The following is a 22,099-nucleotide window of genomic DNA, read 5'->3' on the forward strand; positions in this document are numbered from 1 at the left end:
GTGGTTCACTGATAGGATGAGGTCCATCCACATGATGAAATGTGATCTGTTTTACACAAAGTTCACTGATAATAAATGTTGTTGTTGCTGTTCAGTCACTAAGTTGTGTCCAACTCTTTGCGACTCCATGGACTGCAACATGCCAGGCTTCCCTGTCCTTCATTGTCTCCGGAGTTTGCTCAAACTCATGTCCATCAAGTCAGTGATGCCGTCCAACCATCTCATTCTCTGTCATCCCCTTCTCCTCCTGCCTTCAATCTTTCCCAGCATCAGGGTCTTTTCCAATGAGTCAGCTCTTCACATTAAGTGGACAAAGTATTGGAGTTTCAGCTTTAACATCAGTCCTTCCAATGAACACCCAGGACTGATCTCCTTTAGGATGAACTGGTTTGATCTCCTTGCAGTCCAAGGGACTCTCAAGAGTCTTCTCCAACACCACAGTTCAAAAGCATCAATTCTTCGGCGCTCAGCCTTCTTTATGGTCCAACTCTCATATCTGCACATGACTTACTGGAAAAACTATAGCTTTGACTATATGCGCCTTTGTTGGCAAAGTGATGTCTCTGCTTTTTCATATGCTGTCTAGGTTTGTCATAGCTTTTCTTCCAAGAAGCAAGTGTCTTTTAATTTCAAGGCTGTAGTCATCGTCCGCAGTGATTTTGGAGCCCACAAAAACAAAATCTGTTACTGTTTTCACTTTTTTCTTCTCTATTTGCCATGAAGTGATGGGACTGCATGCCATGGTCTTAAGTTTTTTGAATGTTGAATTTTAAGCCAGGTTTTTCACTCTCCTTTTTCACCCTCATCAAGAGGCTCTTTAGTTCCTCTTTCCTTTCTGCCATGAGTGGTATCATCTGCATATCTGAAGTTGTTTATGATAATCACATCCAAAACATATTTCTACTGCACCATCTAGACTGCTGTTTGACCAAACAGGACACCATAATACAGCCAAGTTAACACACAAAATTAACCATCACAAGTGGCTTATTTTTAATCATCTTTTTTTAAACCCCCAGGGCCTTCCAATCCCAGGATAGAACAAAAAAGGCTAAATATATAGAAAAGGGTTTAAAATGAAATCCAAACATGAATCAGTCTGCTGCCAACAGTCTGGCCGGAGTAGGAGACAAGAGAAGACTGGTTGTCATGTCTCCAGAGGGGCACATCATGTTGGAATCTGGCATCTGCTGAAAGCCGCTGAGTACCACGCTCCTTTACGCTCCAGAGTAAGTCGAGTTTTCTCTCCTTTGATGCCAGAAGCTGTGATGAGTTCAGCCCTCCCAGGTGAGAAAGAGAAAGCCAGTTTGGCTGGCCATTTGGAGGATCTGAAGCTCTTGGTCCTGGTATCTGTTTGCACTTAGTGTTGTAAGAGATGAGCCCTTATGTTTTCTGAAAGTGGAATGGAGTTTCTATGAATGCAGTCAAGGGATATACCTTTATGTGTGCGCCACCTGGAATTGCACTTGGCAATTTTGCCACCCCTTCCGATTAAACTCTTCATCTCTTGGTGGGAAGGTGATGGCTGGAAGCAGCTCTTATGATTGCAGGCAGGAACTTGTGTTTTTTCTTCTCTGAAATTATGTTTTGTTGTCTGAGCTGCAGGTTTAGATGCAAAATAAATCTGACTTTCTAGAAAGTCTTATTTTTTCCCCTTGCTATATGATAGCTGTGAGTTTAGGGCAAAGCTGTTGGAGGCTTTTTAAAAAGCACAAGCTTGTGGTTTCATGCCTTTGCAGATAGGAAACACGTGTGCTACTGCTGTTCTGAAGCCTATGGGGCCATTTGTGAGGCCATGAGCTTCTCATTTATCAGTAATCCCTTTTCTGTTGGCAGACTTTTCTTTGGATCTTTCCTTCCTAAGGCAGCAGAGTGAGCAAAAGAAGGCAAATAAGAATGCACATCTCCTATTACGTGCTATCAAGCACATCGTAGCTGTGATGTGGTGACCAGTGTGTACTAATGCCCCCATTTTATAGATGAGAAAACTGAGGGTTGGAAAGACAAATCACTTGCCTAAGGACTCACTTATATGCTTTTATACTTCTTAGAGGCTAATTCTGAGTTCTAGTTTCATTAAGAAAAAAAATTGCATAACCCAAGGCGGGAAAAAGTTTTGTCTCAGTTGACCACACTGGACCATTGGTCAGGGTTCTAGTTGTCTGTAGCCTAATTTTGTGATGACTCCTTTCTTCCTGCTCAGTCATCAGAGTCCTCCTTGCCTGCATCATTTCAAGGGTGGCCTTCATCATTGCCGGGTGGCTTGTATCAGGACCAAGAATGGTCTGCCGTCTCTGGTTCATTCAAACTCTTGACATTTTTTTACTGAACAGAATGTAAAACCAAATCATAAGAATTTCTTAAGTTTGGTGTGCAAAGAAAAAGCCTAACAGTATTGCTCAAATTGGATCCTCAGCTAATGGCCATGCCTAGAGACCGTTTCTTTTGGGAAACAAGCTTTACAAATTCGATGTGCTTTCCCCTCACTGCATTATAGAAAATTTGGAAAATATAAATAAAACTATAACATTGCTCATAATTGCATCCTTCAAACTACTGTCAGCATCTTGAGCTTATGACCTGTAGTGCTGAAACTGACTGGGATCAGCCTGGGTTCCAACCAGGTGCATTTATTCCCCATTTCATGTTCAAACACATAGTGACATCCCATTGGCAGCTTGAAATAGCATGGCGGGGATATTCACATCACAGTGATGGGCACATACTACAAACCAAAGCTTTTTTAGTTTTCACTGGCTAAATTTTTGTCAGTATTCACCTGGATATTGTCTTCTAGTCTTTTAAAAAGATATATATTTTAAGCAGAGTGAAATTTATTTATTTATTTTTCATTTAACATAGCAACACAAGCATTTCTTCTAGTATTAAAAAAACTTGTAAGCATCATTTTAAAAAATAGATGGAAAATTCTTTACTGAATAGATGTACTATGAATTATTTAATGGTTCAAATTCTTGGGCATGTATATTGCTTTCAATGATTAAAACTTGTGCTTCAGTGAGCATATTTATGTATTACATATCAGGTGCCAGAAATAGACTTACTGGGTAAACTGACAGCAAATACTTTGACTCCTGGTGAGTGGTGCCTTGTGCAAATAGCTTAACAGTCTGAGTTTCTGTTTTCTTTTTCTCATTTCCCCGTTAGCTCTTGAGTTCTGTAAAATCAGTGACTTGTACTTTGCTTTGTATCCTTAGTATCCACTGCAGTGCTTGACTTATGGAAAACACTCAATTAATAGTTATCAACCAAAATAACGCCTCATTTATGCCTAAAAGAGGTGTACTGATTTTAAGTAGTGCCTGAGGACATTGAGAAGATGAGCAAAGTCAACAAAAGAGGTAGCCTATGTTAGGTGGTAAAAAATGTTATCTTGTAATTGTGCTAGTTTGTAAAACAGAAGTGTTCCAAGTGGAAAGTATGGGCTTCCCTGGTGGCTCAGTGGTAAAGAATCTGCCTGCAATGCAGGAGCCACACAAGATGCTGGTTTGATCATGGGGTCAGGAAGATCCCCTGGAGGAGGGCATGGCCATCCACTCCAGTATTCTTGCCTGGGAAATCCTGCGGACAGAGGAGTTTGGCAGGTTACAGTCCATAGGGTTATGAAGAGCCAGACACGACCTAAGTGACTTGGCACACACGCACACCAAGTGGAAAGTATAGGAAGATAAAACAGCCCAGGTGTCCTCTTGAATGCCTGGAGGAGGCTTCAGGTCTTGTAACACTGAAGGGACCTACCCAGCTCCTTCGGGATGAACACTTCATGGATTTTCCATGAATACTTCAGGATTCCTTCATCCCTTTTCCTCTAATCTTCAAAAGCATCCTTCCCTACCAGCTACCCTGTCTCTAAAACCATCTTTCCCATCTAAGTAATGTGTGCCCAATGGCTGGGGAAGACACATCTCAAACATTTCAGGACCATAGCTTAGCAGCACCCTCTCAGCTCTCTTCCGCTCTCACTCACAGTCCATTAGGCTTCCTCTCAAACTTGAAGAAGTCTCCTCTTCTTCTGATCTTTGAGATTTTCTCTATGTGAGCCTCCTTGTGTCTCCATAGAGAGAATCCATCAGGTCGGAATTTGACTCCCAGCTTTGCTATTTACTAGTTGTTTGCCGTCTGTCAAGGGATTTCACTCTTTGGGTCTCAGTTTTGTGATCCATAAAAACAGTTTCACATTTCTCACTTTATGTGAGAATCCTCAGCATGCACTAGGCATTCAGAAAAAGTTTTCACCATTATTTTTGTCTAAGAAATTTGGGTCATACTCACATTCTGATATATTTCAGTCTTAACAACCTGGAGTAGAAATTTCCCACTGTAGCTTTACCTCCAAATTCAAGCCTCTCCTTCCTCCCACCTGACTCACCCCATCCAGCCTGCCTTTGTAGCATGCAGATTTCAGCTTTGGTTTTCAGTTGTTTCTCTCATGTGAGTTTGGCTTCTCAGTAAAGCCTGATACATCTGAGAGCAGGGACTGGGTTTTGCTTCTGCTCCTGAGGAAACTGAGATGTACTCACTGATTGACTGAATTGAAAAGTCTTTTTTTTTTTTAAAGAGGTGTGATACTCTCAAAATCATTTCATATTAACAATCTGATTCCAGTTGCCTGATCCCTTTGAACTCAGAATGAGGTTCTGGACCCAAGGCTTTCTGTAAGGATTAAGCTCAGTCGTGCCTGGAAAATTCCATGGCATAGGAGCTTGGCGGGCTACAGTCCACGGGGTCGCAAGGAGTTGGACACGACTGAGCACACATACATACAAGTTCGGTCGGCCTGGCACCACGGGCTCATTTCACCTTCACCAGTGTTGCATGGCTGCCCTACTTATTAGCACTTCTTCTCTTTCCTATTTCTTGGCAGGGATTTGTATTTTTCATGCTGCTTAATTCAGTTTTCTCAATGACCTGGTGGATTAGTCTCATTTTTACAGAGGAAAAACTTGAGACTGGAGGCAACTAAATACTTGTCCAAGGTCACACAGGAAGGAACGGGCTTTTAATGGGAATTAAAAGCCCTGTTTTTGTGGTCCCACAGCTGGTACTTTTTCTATCAAGGGTCTTCCTTGAATCCCTATTTTGTTATTTATAAAATGAAAGCAAAAGTATTCTATGTATCACAGCAGATAGTTATGCATCAACTTGAAAGAGGCAACCTATACATGGTGAAGACAGGGTGTCTTTGATTCTAAGTGCTGGACAAAGCTGGATCAGAGCATTTGGGACAAAAGTGGCTGGAACACAGACGTGTTGCTGTTTGCAACTCAGTACTTCATATATTCATCTTGTGTGATCAGTGTTGGAGGGGTGGGGCTGCTGGGGTGGAGACCAGGTGGGAAGTGACCCCAGGAGAACTAGAGGTGATACAAAAGTAAGTGAGAAAGTTGGTAGAAGTCGGGTCACAGGCTGAGACTCCCTATTCTCTGCTGGGGGCTGTGGGTAGGTAGGCGGGTATGAAAGAAACCTTCTGTGTATTGAATGATATGTGCATTGTCTGTAGTGATGTTAAAATTAACTGTTTAGTGTTAAGAGAATTACTGGTTGCAACAACTTGGGGCAAGTTTTTAAGACAGTTTCTAGGGCTGGAAAAAAGCTTCTGATGATGATGAAATAAAATAATATCTGTAAAGTATCTAGCACCACACATGACTTAGAGTAACCTTTCCAGAGCAGGGCTTAATGGGGATCCCTAATGCATTAACATCTCAAGTCAACAAGGGAACCTTCCAGAACTTGTTAAAGGAGCCAATCAGGAGCCATCTGAATGGAGACCAATACCCGGCTGGGATGCTGAAGTGTTCGGAGTAGTCTTTGTGGAATGGAGTCTGAATCACGCTTATTTTTATTGAGGGGCACAAGAGTGCTGGGGGTGCGGCCATCGGAACAGTCTCCAAGTGGCAAACCATCCACCAGGGGTAGCTCCACAAAATTTCTGAGGTCCTCAAGTCTAGTTAAACTAATGACTCTCCATGTCTGACGCACTGGGCCTCCCGGGAGTACAATCTGTTCGCCTTGGGCTCCTCTTCTAAACCTCTTTTCGGTTTGGCTGACTCCTGTTCTTGAAAAGGAGGGAAACATTTGCAGCTCCAGCCAGCGCTGTTTTGAAATGTGAGTGTTAAAACGTTCAGGTCTTGTGTGTCCTGCGTCGCCTGCTGGGTGGACGAGCTCCTTCTGTCAAGGGCGGTGATCATCCTCATCCTGGTGGGGGGAGGGGAGGGGTGGTTCCTGCCCAAACCCACAACAGAATTGAGCTCCCTGCGTCCCGGCAATGCTAGGCAGAACCATTTCCCCCCACGTCTCGTTAAGCGTATTCTCATCACGTGCACTACACGATTTGGAAGTAGCGAGCATTGACTTTGGGGGAGAGCACACGGCTCTTGTCCCCTCTCAGTATATGAAATACGCGCAGCGTTCCTGGGACTGGTTGCAAAGCAGGGGAGGATACATGCCAGGTCCCTGGGCGCCAGCTGGAAGCATGGAGTTATGGAGAGAGCCTGAAGTCCTCCTCCAGGGCGGACACCAGGCTTCATCAATTTGCCAGCATGGGGCACCCGTTGGCCCTTCTAGGGGGCACGGCTGCCCACAGGGGCCAGGGCGGAGCGTCCACTTGGGCACTGAGTGGAGAAGCTGCAAGAGCCTGCTGTCCGGGTCAGCAGGTAGGGGTCGACCTCCGTGGGCACTGTCTGCAAGAGGTGGGGCCTGGGCTGCCAATCACTCCTCCTCTCCAATCAGATAGCCTTTGCGGAGATAGGAAGGATCACGTGCACAGCTTTGCAGGGTTGTAAGAAGAATTAAAGGGGATAACGTTTGTGATGCTGCTGTACAGGCACAGAAATAGGCACCCAGCCAAAGTTCCTGTGCTTCCACCCTCCCTCTCCCTTCTGACGGTTCCAGGATTTTCACACTCTCTGAGAACTGTATCTCAGGATGAGTGGCTGTAGCACTGGGCTTCCAGACTGAATATCTGTGTTTTTGTGCAGGATTTGCCTCTTCCCAGCCTCCTCCTGTCCTTGAGGGAAATGCTCCTCAGTGGCAGTGCCAAGCTCTCCCCCAGGATCCAGACCCTGGCATCACATTGCCTGTTTTGTATTTTTAAATTGGGGACTGCAAGGATATCCAACCAGTCCATCCTAAAGGAAATCAGTCCTGAAGGACTGATGCTAAAGCTGAAACTCCAATACTTTATCCACCTGAGGCAAAGAACTGACTCATTGGAAAAGACCCTGGTGTTGAGAAAGATTGAAGGCAGGAGGAGAAGGGGACAACAGAGGATGAGATGGTTGGATGGCATCACCAACTCAATGGATGTGAGTTTGAATAAACTCCGGGAGTTGGCGATGGACAGGGAGGCCTGGCGTGCTGCAGTCCATGGGGTCGCAAAGTATCAGACACGACTGAGCGACTGAACTGAATTGATAGTTGCGTTACAATGTTGTGTTAGTTCTCTGGTGTACAATAAAGTGAATTAATTATATGTATGCATATATCCTCTCCTTCTTGGCCTTCCCTTCACCCCCATCCCTTTCCTCTAGGTTATCACAGAGCACCAAGCTGAGCTCCCTGCACTAACAGCAGGCTCCCATTAGCTATCCACATGGCAGTGTATATATGTTAATCCCATGGTGGGGGTGTAAACTGATAGAGTCACTATGGAGAACAGCATAGAGGTTCCTTAAAAAACTAAAAATAGAGCTACCATATGACCCAGCAATCCCACTACTGACCATATGCCCTGGAAAAAAAAATCACAATTCAAAAAAGACACTGCCTGTATTTTAAATCTAGCTCTCCACTGATTAGCAGGGCAAATTGCTTAACCTATCTCTATTGCAATTCCTATCTATAAAAGGAGGATAAAAGTGGTTTCCTGCCTCCTTGGGTTGTGATGGGGATTAGAAGAGATTAACTTTTGTCAAATGCTTAGTGAGTGAGTGCTTTATAAGGTTTACCTATTACTTCCTCATCTGCCAAATAAAATGGAAATAATACTATCAGCCTTTCACATGGATGGATATAAGGAGGTGGAATAAAGAGTGTGAAGACACCTTTGAAATCTGTACCACATACTCATGTGTCTTATATCACCCCCGAGTCTTACATCAGCCCCTTCCTGGGGCTTCCCTGGTGGTGCCAATGGTAAAGAACCTGCCTGCTAATGCAGGAGATGCAAGAGACCCAGGTTGGATCCCTGGGTAGGGAAGATCCCCTGGAGAAGGGCATGGCAACCCACTCCAGTATTCCTACCTGGAAATTCTATGGACAGAGGGGCCTGGTGGGCTACAGTCCATAGGGTCGCAGAGCGTTGGACATGACTAAAGTGACAGCATGTTCACATTCCCTCTAGACCATGAAGGCATGGTGTGCGTACTGATTATTTGTTGAACGCGTTTTTAAAAAACTCAACTTGGAACAGACATGGGCCTTAAAAGATCAGCAGAGGAGAAATATTCAGAAGAAAGGTGATTTCATAATCTCATGGTGTGGATAAAGGGGTTCACTTTGTAGAGGGTGATACCCCTTCCTCTGAATCAGGAGAAAAGGCAGAGGGGTGGGAGGAAATACATAGGAACAGTTTCAAAGATGGGGCAGGAATTTGAGGGTGTTCATTTCTGGTTGTTGCAGTTTTTGCAATGAAGTATTTGAAAAGGTTATCTGCTGTGATTTGAAAAGGTTGTTTGACAGGGGTGTGGAAAGAGCTGGAAGAGGCCAGGAGGAGGTTTGTAACAACCAAGTGATGAAATGGTGGTTTGATGGGAGTGTATACTGGTAACAGAAGACCACGTTTTCCTGACTTTGAGTCTGGTGATCTGGACACACTGTTAATTGTAAATCGATGGCTTAAGTCAGGGTTCTCCGAAGAAATCTCTGTCTGTCTGGGGAGATGTTTATAGATGAAAGAAAAACAATATGGGGTTTCATGAGGAGATCTTTTTGGGAAACACTGTTGAACATAATGAAATGATTTTATTTACTGTGGGATCTTTAGCACCTTCAACATGTTAATTTGCATTGTGACCCTCAGGAAAGACATGTAATGTGTCCCTTCTTTTTTATTTTGTCCCTTCTTAGACCATGGGACTATTTTTCTAAGAAATTTTGAAGAACATTCTTAGGAAAACACTTTGGGAAATGCTGCCCCAAAGTGTTAGGCTCTTTGGGTTTGAACAGAGAATCTGGAAACCAACAGTTTCCAAGGCCAGAATGAAGGGTTTCTAATGGTGGGAGTTCTGGCATCTGTGCGGGATGGTGAGGGTGATATTTGAGACAGGAAAGCATTCAAAGCAGATGCCTTGGCAGCCACCTACCGGGAAGAACAGTTCTGAGAACCTACTTTTCTGCTTCTTTTGTCAACCATGGAAAGAAGCCCTGGTGGAGAAGTGAAAGAAAAGCGTGCCTCTACCCTATTTGTCTGTCCTCCTTTCAGTGGATGATTGAGTGGATGTCGAGGGAGCCACCCCCAAGCAGGAACCCAAGATGCTTGTTTTCTAGCATCTTGGCAGAAGCTCTCTGAGAGTTTTCTAGGCCTTGTCCATCTTTTGTTGTTCAATCACTAAGTCATGTCTGACTCTTTGCGACCACATGGACTGCAGCACACCAGGCTTTCCTGTTCTCCACTATCTCCCAGAGTTTGCTCAAACTCATGTCCATTGAGTCAGTGATGATGTCAACACCAGATGATGTCATCCAACTATCTCATACTCTGTTACCCCCTTCTTCCTCTGCCCTCAATCTTTCCCAACATCAGGATCTTTTCCAATGAGTTGACTCTTCACATCAGGTGGCTAGAGGAGCTTCAGGAGCTTCAACTTCAGCGTCAGTCCTTCCAATGAATATTCAGGATTGATTTCCTTTAGAATTGACTGGTTTGATCTCCTTGCTGTCCATGGGACTCTCAAGAGTCTTCTCCAGCACTACAATTACGAAAGCATCAATTCTTCAGTGATCAGTCCATCTTTTAAGATATCCAAATAATCCTGGGGGATCTAAGCCAGAGGTGAGGAGATTTCCAAATGTAGCATGGAAGCTGAGAAAAATTGCATAAAAGATGCCAAGCACAGAATTGAACTCCAGAGAGAAACATAACATTGTGATTAAGGCATGGAGGCCAATTCAGCCTGCTTGTCTGCACCCAGAGTTCTGGCTGACATCAGAGGAGCTGGTATGTGTGAGCTCAGGCAGGAGCCCCCTTGCTCAGGCTGTTTTCAAGCTGCTGATGGTCCTGGAGAGGTTGTGAGCTGCAGTTCCAGCTCAGTTCTCTCGCCCTGAGTTCTGCACACAGTTCATTTGGTCCCCAGTGCTTTGCATGCAGCTATCATTCGGACCAGCCTTGTGAGGACGGTGAGGACAATCCTGTGGTCCTATGTGAGATGATGGTACCCTGGGAAAGTCTTGGTGACCAAGAGTAAGAAAAAGGAAAAGGAAGTGAATCTCTGGAGGAATGGTTCTCAAAGTACTGATGTTTTGTTAGGATCTGCTCAGGAGGGAAATGTGACAGAATTTAAAGAGGAAAGGGGTCCAGCTTCTAGGATGAATTCTTGACTAAATTCCAGAAAATATTCTTCTTCTTCTTTTTTTTTTTTTTAATGCAGACCATTTAAGAAGTCTTGTTGAATTTGTTACAATATTGTTTCTGTTTTATGTTTTGGTTTTCTGGCCTTGAGGCGTATGTGATCTTAGTTCCCTGACCAGGGATTGAACCCATACCCCACCTCCCCTACACACGCACACATATCAGAAGGCAAGGTCTTCACCACTGGACTACCAGGGGAGTCCCAGAAAACATCATTCTTACTACCAACTATATATGTATTTTGGTAGGTCCCATGGGGGAGACCCTCATCTCAGTAAATCTCAGAGTTGAGAGCAGGTCCAGGTGGACCTGTGGTGGCTCCACAGACTCCTCCTCGGCCTGGGGATCTAAACCTGAACTCCAGACTCTTCCCCAAGCTCATTTCTCAGCTCTGTGGGTCCATCTGCCCCCCTTCACCCATTTGCAGATCACCAGTTTTCACTTAATTGACAACTCCACATATGGAATTTTCCCTGCTCCACTTTCTGGCGTGACCTCTCGCTTCTATATGAACCCTGACTGATACAGGGCATTGCAGACTCGGAGTTTCTATATTTTATTCTATATACCCTCTTCATCCTTATTTCTGGGGATTTTTTTTCCTTTATAGCCAAAGATACATTGTTTTACAATTGTTAGTGTGTCATCTTTCTCTTGGTTAGTGTTAGCATGGTGTAGCATGCCCTTGGGTTTTGCTCATTCTTGTCCCTGGGCTGTTGTCTTTCTGGGGTTCCACCAGGAAGCCCGGGTGTTACCAGGCCTTTTCTGCTCAGAACTGTTGATATCTCTGCAGCTTTTCTCATCACTGGCTTTCTGATCAAGAACAAACACATGTCAAATGTGGGAATCACCTCTCTTGGCTTCTCTTCTTTTCAGGCATATTAACCCCTGAAATCCTTGGTCCCTTAGTGGTCTTCCAATATCTTCAGATATATACAATTTTTTTTTTGTCTAGCTTTTTTTTGTTGTCTTGGAAAGAGAATTGTTTTGAAACAGGGTAACCTATTGCTGAAAGTAGAAATCTGGAAATGTTCAAGTAGGAAAAAAGAATCAGTCCCTTTAAGAAACTGGTTGACTTAAGCATCTAGCCCAAACAATAGACAGCAAGAAAGAAACATACGTTATACATACACAGCTCTCAAAACCCAAGGGAGGAGCACAGAGCTCAGGGCATAAAGAGCTGTCGTGGTTATTAAGAGCTGACAAAGGATGAGAGAGTCAGATTCATTGAGTGGTCAATGCTATGGCATTGGCTTGTTTGGATTGAGGTGAGGACAGGGGAACTGGTCTTATTTCATGGAAAAGGACACCAAGCTAATTGTCATGCCACCACTGTGTCAAGGCCTGGAAAAAAATTATAGGACACACAAGAATCAAGAAGCCCTCTGACACCAGGGCAAATATGAGAGAATCCTTGGTAAGGGAAACCTGATTAAATTTAGTCAATATTTAATTTAAAAAGTTTTTTTTTTTTTTTTAACAAGATGGTTACTTGTATCTATGTGGTTGTATCTCTTTGGATACTGTTCTATACTATATTTTAAGTTTATCATAATTTTCAGTTATTTTATTGCAGGGCCCGAAACATAGAAAACCTTGAGGGGTGCTGAGGGAAGGGACCCCAGTGAGCTTAACTGGTGGTTGGTGAGCTTTCTCCCCAATTCAGTGCTTTAGGTATGAGAAAACTAGTCCGCTGGGTCTTTTGCCCTTTAGGAAGCATTCTGTTTTAGTGGAGAGTGCTGGAAATGTGACATAACACTTCAGGATAGGTTAATCAGCTCTCTTGCCTTCCCTGGTGGCTCAGTGGTAAAGAATCCACCTGCCAATGCAGGAGACGCAGGTTTGATCCTTGGGTTGGGAAGATCCCCTGGAGGAGGAAATGGCAATCCACTCCAGTATTCTTGCCTGAGAAATCCACTCCAGTATTCTTGCCTGAGAAATCCCATGGACAGAGGAGCCTGGCGGGCTATAGTCTGTGAGGTTGCAAAAGACTGACACAATTTAGGGACTAACCAGTAACAAAAACAATCAGCTCTCTGGATCTGGCCTTGTCCCTGATGACAAACTGCAAGGAGTGATGGACTCAGGGGACCTGGGTTAGAGCCCTGATTGGCCACCAGCCGGCTCTGAGACTTGCAAGGGGTATTGAATCCTTGCGCGCCTCAGTTTCCTTACCTTACTGCCTACCTTACCGGTCCGCTATGAAGAATAGATGAGCCAATGTGTACAAAGTGCTCTTCACAGTGTCAACTCACACTCTTTATCTGGGCTGCCCTGGGTCATTGCTGTAGTGCGTGGACTTCTCTTGTTGCAGTGCCCAGTCTTAGTTGCCCCATGGCACGTGGGATCTTAGTTCCCTGTTCAGGGATCAAACCCGAGCGCCCTACATTGGAAGTTGGATTCTTAACCACTCGACTAGTAGGGAAGCCCTTGTAAACTCTCAATAAACTTAATTCTGCACCTTTGCCCCTTTCCCATGGAGAATGTAAGTTGGCAAAATCTGGTTGTTCAGGAGGTTCTATTTTCCCATTGATGATGGCAGGGCTGACTCAGTCACATCTAAAAAGTCTCTGAAAGGAGTCAGACCCAACTTCAAGTACAGCACCGTCACCCACCTGGGCAGAGCCAGCAAAGAACAAAGAATCACCCCCCCAGCAGAGTCAGTAAAGGACAAAGGATGAACGTAGAGGCCGTTCTGCTCCTGTGGCCTGATTAGGAATGGGACTGACCTTAGGAACAACCTGGAAGGGACCCCTTTTGCATAGGTTCTTCTCTAATGCCTTCTGGCTACTCTTCTGTCCCCAGCACCTCAAAGTGGCGCCTAAGACATGGTACAGGGATGGGGGAGAAGGAGAAAGCGGTGATTCCCGAGGAACTTTCTGCCTCTCCTGTGTTTTATTTCATATGGTTGTATAATCATACTAATAGTTAAAGCTCCCCACTTTCTTTCTATGTGTCAGGCAGTGTTATACATATATTAGCTGACTTGTCCTTGGTCACATGGCTTTTAAGTGTCAGAATTAAGATTCATCGCCAGGCAGTCTGGTTCCAGCCCTCCTCCTGTGCTCACTTGCCTCTTTGTATGCAAATTTGCTTTGCCTTCCCCGATTGTTCCACTTGAACTGCAGTGAACGTGCCCCACATGGAATTCATCCTCTAGCCTCCCAGACTGGCTCCTGTGACATTTAGAGGTGCAGGCTCTGTTGCATTCATCCATGAGGTCTGGAAACCCAAGAGTTGTTCTTGGTCCCTGCTGGTCACCCCTGGCCTCACATTTAAACAGTTGCTGATCTGTATCAATCTGATCTCTCCTGTCTGTCCCCAGTCCTCCACTCTGAGAACAGTGCCTTTCCTTTCTTTTTCACCCTCTGCCTGGGCTGGTGGATTAGCTGGCAGTCTCCCAGGGGGCTTCCAGGCTCCAAATCTCCCAGCTTTGACATGTTCTCAGTTTACAAAAAAAAACAGAGAAAATGCTGGTCCCTTCTCGTCCAGCCTCTGATGGCTCCCTTTGGCCCTAGGAAGGCAGGAGAACTTGAAGGATGTTGGCTCCAGAGTTAGCTGTCTGGGATGTGAATCTCAGCGTCACCATGTAAGACATTTCTCAGGCTCTTGACTTTTTAGCTTTCCCATGGTTTCCCATGGGTTTGAGGAGAACCAGAAAATCTATTTCATGAGTGTCATGAAGTTTAGTTCAGATAACGTGTGTGAGGCAGTTGGCACCAGACAGGGTAAGAACTTGGCAATTGTTGCCCATTTTTATTATTATACTATGGGCTTCCCTTGTGGTTCAGCTGGTAAAGAATCTGCCTGCAATGAGGGGGACCTGGGTTTGATCCCTGGGTTGGGAAGATCCTTTGGAGAAGGCAAAGCCTACCCACTCCAGTATTCTGGACTGGAGAATTCCACGGACAGTGTAGTCCATGGAGTCACAAAGAGTCGGACACGACTGAGAGGCTTTCACTTTCATAAAGTTCAAAGCCCTTAGCTTGCCTTATAGATTCCTCTGAATATATGATATTTCAATCTAATCTCTAGCACATACCTTATACATTTCCTATGCTTTAGTGACCCTAAACATCATTATTCCAGGATCATCAATATTTGGACTGTCTACTTTTTTTCAAATATATATATATATATTTATTGAAGTATAGTTGATTTATAATATTGTGTTCATTTCATGTGTACAGTGCAGTGATACAGCGATATACATATGTGTGCGTGTGTATATATATATGCTATGCTAAGTCGTTTCAGTTGTGTCCGACTCTGTGCAATCCCATAGACGGCAGCCCACCAGGCTCCTCTGTCCCTGGGATTCTCCAGACAAGAATACTGGAGTGGGTTGCCGTTTCCTTCTCCATATATATATATATATATCTATATATATATCTATATATATATATCTATATATATATATGCCCCCTTTCAGATTCTTTTCCCTTGTAGGTTATTACAGTCTTAAAAAGATTTTCCTTTTTTCCCATTTTATACTCTGGCAGTAAACTGTATTGAAGGAAGCAAGTATGAGAGATGAAGGATCCAAGTGTCCTGAGGGACTCTGAGGTGATTCAGCACTGTTTGAAAGTAGGGTCAGACTGGGGTTCGTGGATGCATGTCCCTTTCCTTCATTCCTTCGTCTCTCCCCCTGAAAAAGGGCCTGGAGGTGAGGAAGGGCTCAATATGGGTGTGGACTGATGGGAAATGGACACAGCTAGAAGTAGATATATTTAATCAGAGACAAGAAGCTCTTCAACTGTTCGGGAAAATACAGGCGGCCAGTGTTTATTGTCACCCTACTTATTTAACTTATATGCAGAGTACAGCATGAGAAACGCTGGGCTGGGGGAAGCACAAGCTGGAATCCAGATTGCCAGGAGAAATAGCAATGACCTCAGATATGCAGATGACACCACCCTTATGGCAGCAAGTGAAGAACTGAAGAGCCTCCTGATGAAAGTGAAGGAGGAGAGTGAAAAAGTTGGCTTAAAGCTCAACATTCAGAAAACTAAGATCATGGCATCTGGTCCCCTCACTTCATGGCAAATAGATGGGGAAACAGTGGAAACAATGGCTGACTTTATTTTTCTGGGCTCCAGAATCACTGCAGATGGTGATTGTAGCCATGGAATTAAAAGACTCTTACTCCTTGGAAGGAAGGTTATGGCCAACCTAGATAGCATATTTAAAAGCAGAGACATTACTTTGCCAACAAAAGTCTGTCTAGTCAAGGCTATGGTTTTTCCAGTGGTCATGTATGGATATGAGAGTTGGACGGTGAAGAAAGCTGAGCGCCGCAGAATTGATGCTTTTGAACTGTGGTGTTGGAGAAGACTCTTGAGAGTCCCTTGGACTGCAAGGAGATCCAACCAATCCATCCTAAAGGAGATCAGTCCTGGGTGTTCATTGGAAGGACTGATGTTGAAGCTGAGACTCCAATACTTTGGCCACCTGATGCGAAGAGTTGACTCATTGGAAAAGACCCTAATGCTGGGTAGGATTGGGGGCAGGAGGAGAAGGGGACGACAGAGGATGAGATGGTTGGATGGCATCACCGACTCAATGGACATGGGTTTGGGTGGACTCTGGGAGTTGGTGATGGACAGGGAGGGAGGCCTGGTGTGCTGTGGTTCATGGGGTCACAAAGAGTCGGACACGACTGAGCGACTGAACTGAATGTTTATTGCTTATTATATACCAGGCCCTGTGCTAAACACTTTACATATATTATCTCTCTTAATCTTCAAATCAAACTGGTGGCATATTACTATTATTATCTCTATTTTACACTTGAGGAGACTGAGATGTAGGGAGATGAAGTTACTTGCCAAGGTTTGATCGCATGCTATCCATTGCTGAAGTCAGTTATTTATTATCTTTGAAATATCAGCCCTTCAAAACTCTTCTGAACAAAGGGGATCCACCAGATGAGCTGTTTTTGAACTTCTTGACCTTAATCTGCAGTAAGAAGTACATTTTTATGTCATGGAAATGACATGGGCCGTCACTCCTACCCTGCACAGACTCACACACATGCACAGACACATACACAACACAATACACATACACACAGATATGCTCAAACAGATATTTCTATACCCCCATAGAAAAATTTAAAACAGACACAAAATTTTCACAAAACTGTAGTTGCTCTTTCTATATGTTTTTATTCAACTTATATTTTATTGTAAAACATATATGCTAATATAAAAGATATAAAAATGCTAGTTTGTAACCCACCAGTTTTGTAGGTGGTACCTTTCTCTTTGAAAAACCAGTGAATTATAGGACTTTTAGCTCTTTTGCAAGTCCTTTTGTTTCTATATTTCTTAGAAATTTTGTCTAATTAATAATCATTCCAAGAGATACCTGCTAATCATGTGAGATTTAAACATTCAACGTTACATGGTTAGAATATCTTAGGATTTTGTGTTGTAGATATTGTTAAAAATGTATTTTATAAAGTTTTTTGTTTTTTGTAACAGTAGAATATGCTTTTATTTCTCTTATTTAGCAGAAGAAATTGCATTACAGCACAGTGATCATTTCCATATGTATTTTTAAAGTTGCTTAGCTGGGTTGAAAATTTATTCTTTAAGTTACAAGGGCATTGTATTCAAATGAAAGGAACAATCATAATAGTATTAATTGGAAGAGCAATAATGCTTTGGTTTCCATGCAAATGAGTATAATTGAAATAGAATTGCATTTTTGCAAATGGATTTTGAAACCTTGGTGGAGAAACTTGGAAGAGAAACATTTTCAAAGCTAAAGCAAAATGCAATCTGTATATGTAAATGAGATCAATTAATTTTAGCAGGCAAATGAGAAAATCAATGATTTTCGAAATCTGGTAATTTGGTAACCATTAGTTTCATTAGTCTTTCTGTTTTAAACTTAATTATTCAAATATAGAACCAGATTGAAGTATAATTTATGGAGAACTCATCCTTAATTTAATTACATGCAAGCCTTCCCTTCTACAACTGGAAGAACTGAGGATGAAATTGTAAATAATTAGTGCAGGGCGTGGAGTCCTTCAGTGGTGGCTTGTTCGGGTTCAGCTTGGGAGACCACGTGGCGTAAGAGCACAACAGCTTTGACTCAGACCAAGGTTTGAATCTCAACTTTAACTCTGCCTAACTACAGACTCTTAGGCAACTTAGCACCTGAAGAGCCTCAATTTTTTCACCTATTAAATTAGGAAATTGTACCTGCACTGCAGAGCAGTGTTGTGCTTAGTCGCTCAGTTGTGTCCTACTCTTTGTGACCCCATGGGCTGCAGCCCACTAGGCTCCTCTGTCCATGGGGATTCTCTAAGCAAGAATACTGGAGTGGGTTGCTATGCCCTCCTCCAACTGATCTTCCCAACCCAGGGATCGAACCCAGGTCTCCCGCATTACAGGCAGCTTCTTTACCAACTGAGCCACCAGGGAAGCCCAGGAATACTGGAGTGGGTTGCTATGCCCTCCTCCAGAGGATCTTCCTGACCCAGGGATCGAAACAGGGTCTCCTGCATTGCAGATGGATTCTTTACCAGCTGAGCTATGTGGTGAAGAATAAATGGGGAAATGTGTGTGTAAACCTTTAGCACAGCTCCAGGCACAGGGTAAATGCTTATTGCAAGCAGCATCCCGTCTCCCTTCCCTCCTCCCCTCCCTGTGGAATCCCCTCCCTCATCTTAATTTTCTGGGTTTACATTGTTAAATGCCATTTCTGGAATCGCTTTTAAAGAAGAGTGTGTGATCTGGCTGGTATTTCCCCTTTAGTTGGTTGTCATTTAACTTGATCGTGTTCTGTGGATCTCTTGCTGTATCACTTCCATCCAGAACCCAAGATGGATTTTAGAAGCTCACACATTGGAAGTATTGAAAAAAACCAGAGCAGCAGATGAAATAGAGAAGAGTTCATGCAGTTGGTTTTCTGTTTTTATTTCCTCATTATGGTGACTGGTGCTTCTGATCCCTTGCATATCCTGCTCTTAGCAAAGGTACTCATTACAGCCATGGTTGGAAAGTTCTCTCCTGTATTCTTACTTGATGGCTCTGTGAAACAACTGGGGCGTGTATTTTTGTTAACATTACATTTGTTGCTGTTTAGTCACTAAGTCATGTCCGACTCTTTTCTGACCCCATGGACTGTAGTCCTCCAGGCTCCTCTGACCGTGGGATTTCCCAAGCAAGAATACTAGAGTGGGTTGCCATTTCTTTCTCCAGGGGATCTTCCCAACCCAGGGATTGAACCCACATCTCCTTCATTGCAGGCGGATTCTTTACCACTCAGCCACCTGGGAAGCTCCTGTCGACATTACAGAGATGAGAGAATTTGAGGCTCAGAAAGACTGAGTGGACTGCCCAATGTCACAGAGCTAGAAAGAAATGGAGGTCCAAACCCAAGTCGGTCAGCTTCCAAGTTTTGAATCAAGGCTTCTTCTACCATGTGGATGCAGCCTGTGGTCCACAGGTGAGCCTTGATGAAAAGTGTACATTTCACTGCAGACCTTACTCAACTGTGGGAAAGAGGCAAATGGGAATTGGTCTGATATGGGTTTGAATTTCTTTCTCAAAATCTATCAGGCAGGTCAGCAAATGGAAGATCATGAAGCTGCAGAGAATCATCTGACCCAAAGGGGGAAAAATCACTGGGAGTGAGGGGAATTAGGAATTGATGCACATTTCCCTACTTCCTACAGGAGGTCTTTCCTGGGAGGCCCACCCTGACCTTTGCCTGTGTGTGTCGTGACAGTGAACTCTCTAGGCTCTCTTCCCTTCCTTCCCTGGCCCCTGAAACCTCTCCTTGGCTTGTGTTTCTCCGCCTCCATTCTCCTTCCATCCTCCCATCATCCAGGTTGGACCTCTCTTAGGATCATCTTTGACTTCTCCATCTTTTTGACAGACAACTGTCCCTGTCTCTCAACAATGCTCTTCCCGCCTCCACTGCCATATGCATGTCATCATCCCCTGTTTCTCCATCCTGATTTCACTGTCCTGGTTCAGGTTGTTGATAATTCTTCTATGGGCTCTTACTCTAGTGTCTATAGACCTCTGCTTCCTGTCCCTGGTCTCTGCCTGCTGCAAGCCATTCAGCACATTTTGCCCCATTAGATATCCCAAGAAAAGACTCTGATCCTGGCACTCCTTTTGCAAAACTCTGAGGTGCCTCTTTTCTTATTGGTTACAGGATATTGTAATGATGCTCAACTCTCTTTCTAAACCATTTTCTGGGGCTTCACAAACTCTGTAACTTATTCTGCCTTCTGAGGTTACACTCATGTAGGTATTGGTCTCTTTTGGGGTCTCTGAGGACAATCCTATTCATCTCTATGTCTCTAGTGCATAACACAATACCTGGAATGGAGCTGGTGATGAGAGAATACTTGTTGTTAAATGGATCACCAGTAGACCTGACCTTGCCATAACTATGCCTCAGAATTTTCAGAGTTTAAAATCATTTTTCATTTTTTTGTGGAACATTTTATTTTTGGATGAAATACATAACTTATAATAAAGAAAATAAAAAGTGTGTGTGAAGATTAGTTAGTGACAATAAATTAGAAACCATGTACCAGCTACCCAGATTAAAAGACAGGACATGACCAGGAACTTAGAAATCCTCTGTCTGCCCTTTTGAGTTCAGAATTCTGTTTCTTCTGTTCACTTTTAGCTCTGGCACCTTGAAAGGAAATAGCAATCCCAACCTTGTGTTAATCAGTCTCTTGTTTTTCTTAGATAAGAAATGGTTTCCTGCCTTGCTGTTTTTGAACTTTAAATGGTTTGATTGATTTTGTTTGCATTAGTCTGTGGCCCCCCTTTTTCATGCAACATTATTATTTAGATTTATAGCATGAATATAGATTAATTCATGTTGGTGCATGAGGCTATGGTTCATTCATTTTTCTCCTCTGTAATATCCCATTGCATTCTGTTTACTTATCCATGCTAATGTTCTAGTATTGATTTATACTATTCTAGTATAGTATTTGAGTTATTTCCAGTTTCTTGACATAATGAGTAATGCTTCTATAAATATTTTTACAGAAACAAATGGGCAAGAGGTTCTCCAGAGTATGTAACTTGGAATGAATTTCTGAGTTGCAGTTTATATCCATGATTAACTGATTTGGGTTAGACCAAACTCTTTTCTAAAGTGGGAGGAACAACTTCTGCTTCTATCACTGGTGATGAGAGTTTCCATGTCCCACTATGCCTATACTAGAAAAGTTTAAAATTAATGACATGGATTTATATATTAAGAAAATAGTTAAAGGTACAGATTAAAACAAAAGTAAGTTGGAGGAAAGAAGTAATAAAGATTAGAGAAGAAATAAATGAAATAGATATCAGGAACCCTAGAGAAAATTAACTCAGTCAAAATTTGGTTATTTGAAAAGATGAACAAAATTGATAAACCCTGAGTAAGGCTAGTCAAAAAAAAAAGAAAATGCATTATAAACATTAGGACTGAAAGAGAAGAAATCACTGCACATTTTAGGGAATATTAAAAAGAACTGTATGCCAATAAATTTAATAACTTAGATTCTTTAGAAAATACAACTTACCAAATGAATTGAAGAAGAAACAAAATGTCTGAATAGTCCTATCTATCTCCTGATCTATCTATCTCATAGGGAAAACCTTCCTATAGATACCAAAACCAAAAACATTATAAGAAAAGAATCTACACACCAATATTTCTCATCAATATAGTTGTAAAAATCTTTAACAAAATATCAGCAAACCACAAGTAGCCATGCACTAAAAGAATTATACAACCAAGACCCTCATAAATATAGCCAGCTGATCTTTGGCAAAAGAGCATGGGCAATACAATGAAGCCAAGGTAGATTTTTAATGAATGGTGCTGGAAAAGCTGGACGTCCACATACAAAAAAAGAATCTAGACACAGATCTTACACTTTCCACAAACATTGACTCAAAATGGGTCACAGACTTAAATGTAAAATGCAAAACAATCAAACTGCTAGAAGACAACATAGAAATTTTATATGATCTAGGGTTTGGCAATGACTTTTTGTGTAAAACACAAAACATAATCTGTGAAAGAATTGATAAGCTGGTCTTCATTAAAATTAGAAGTGTCTTCTCTGTGAAAGACACTGTCAACAGAATAAAAGCACAAACCACAGATGGAGAGAAAATACTTGAGAAAGACATATCTAATAAAGGACTTTGTATGATATACAAAGAACTCTTAAAACTCAACAATAAGAAAACAAACAACCTGGGCCAAAGATCTTAACAAAGATCTCCCCAGAGATGATATACAGGTGGCAAATAAGCCTATGAAAAATTGTTCCACATCCTATATCTAGGGAAATGCAAATTAAAACAACCACTATCTCCCACTACACACCTGTTAGGATGACCAAAATCAAACAATGACACTACAGCTGGTGAGTATGTGGAGAGATAGGAACTTTCATTTGTTGCTGGTGGAATGCAAAATGGTACAGCCATTTTGGAAGACTGGTTGGCAGTTTCTCACAAA

General features: G+C 42.8%; 1 protein-coding gene across 7 annotated transcripts in view; it reads left to right on the forward strand.

Moving 5' to 3' along the window:
- The window catches only part of LPIN1 (lipin 1), a 373,872-nt gene that overhangs the window by 206,957 nt on the left and 144,816 nt on the right, over nt 1-22,099 (forward strand). For 4 of the 7 annotated variants that reach the window (XR_014083718.1, XR_014083714.1, XR_014083716.1 and 1 more), the window contains exon 22: nt 18,855-19,054. The exons of 2 other annotated variants lie outside the window; for them this stretch is intronic. The gene's annotated coding sequence lies outside the window, so the exon portion shown is untranslated. Of the gene's footprint in view, nt 1-18,854; nt 21,033-22,099 lie in introns of those variants that run through there. One more of the 7 variants, XM_081596563.1, reaches the window with a different exon arrangement.

The sequence above is a fragment of the Giraffa tippelskirchi genome, chromosome 4, assembly GCF_054371585.1.
Source record: "Giraffa tippelskirchi isolate mGirTip1 chromosome 4, T2T-mGirTip1v1.2.pri, whole genome shotgun sequence".
NCBI classification, from domain to species: domain Eukaryota; kingdom Metazoa; phylum Chordata; class Mammalia; order Artiodactyla; family Giraffidae; genus Giraffa; species Giraffa tippelskirchi.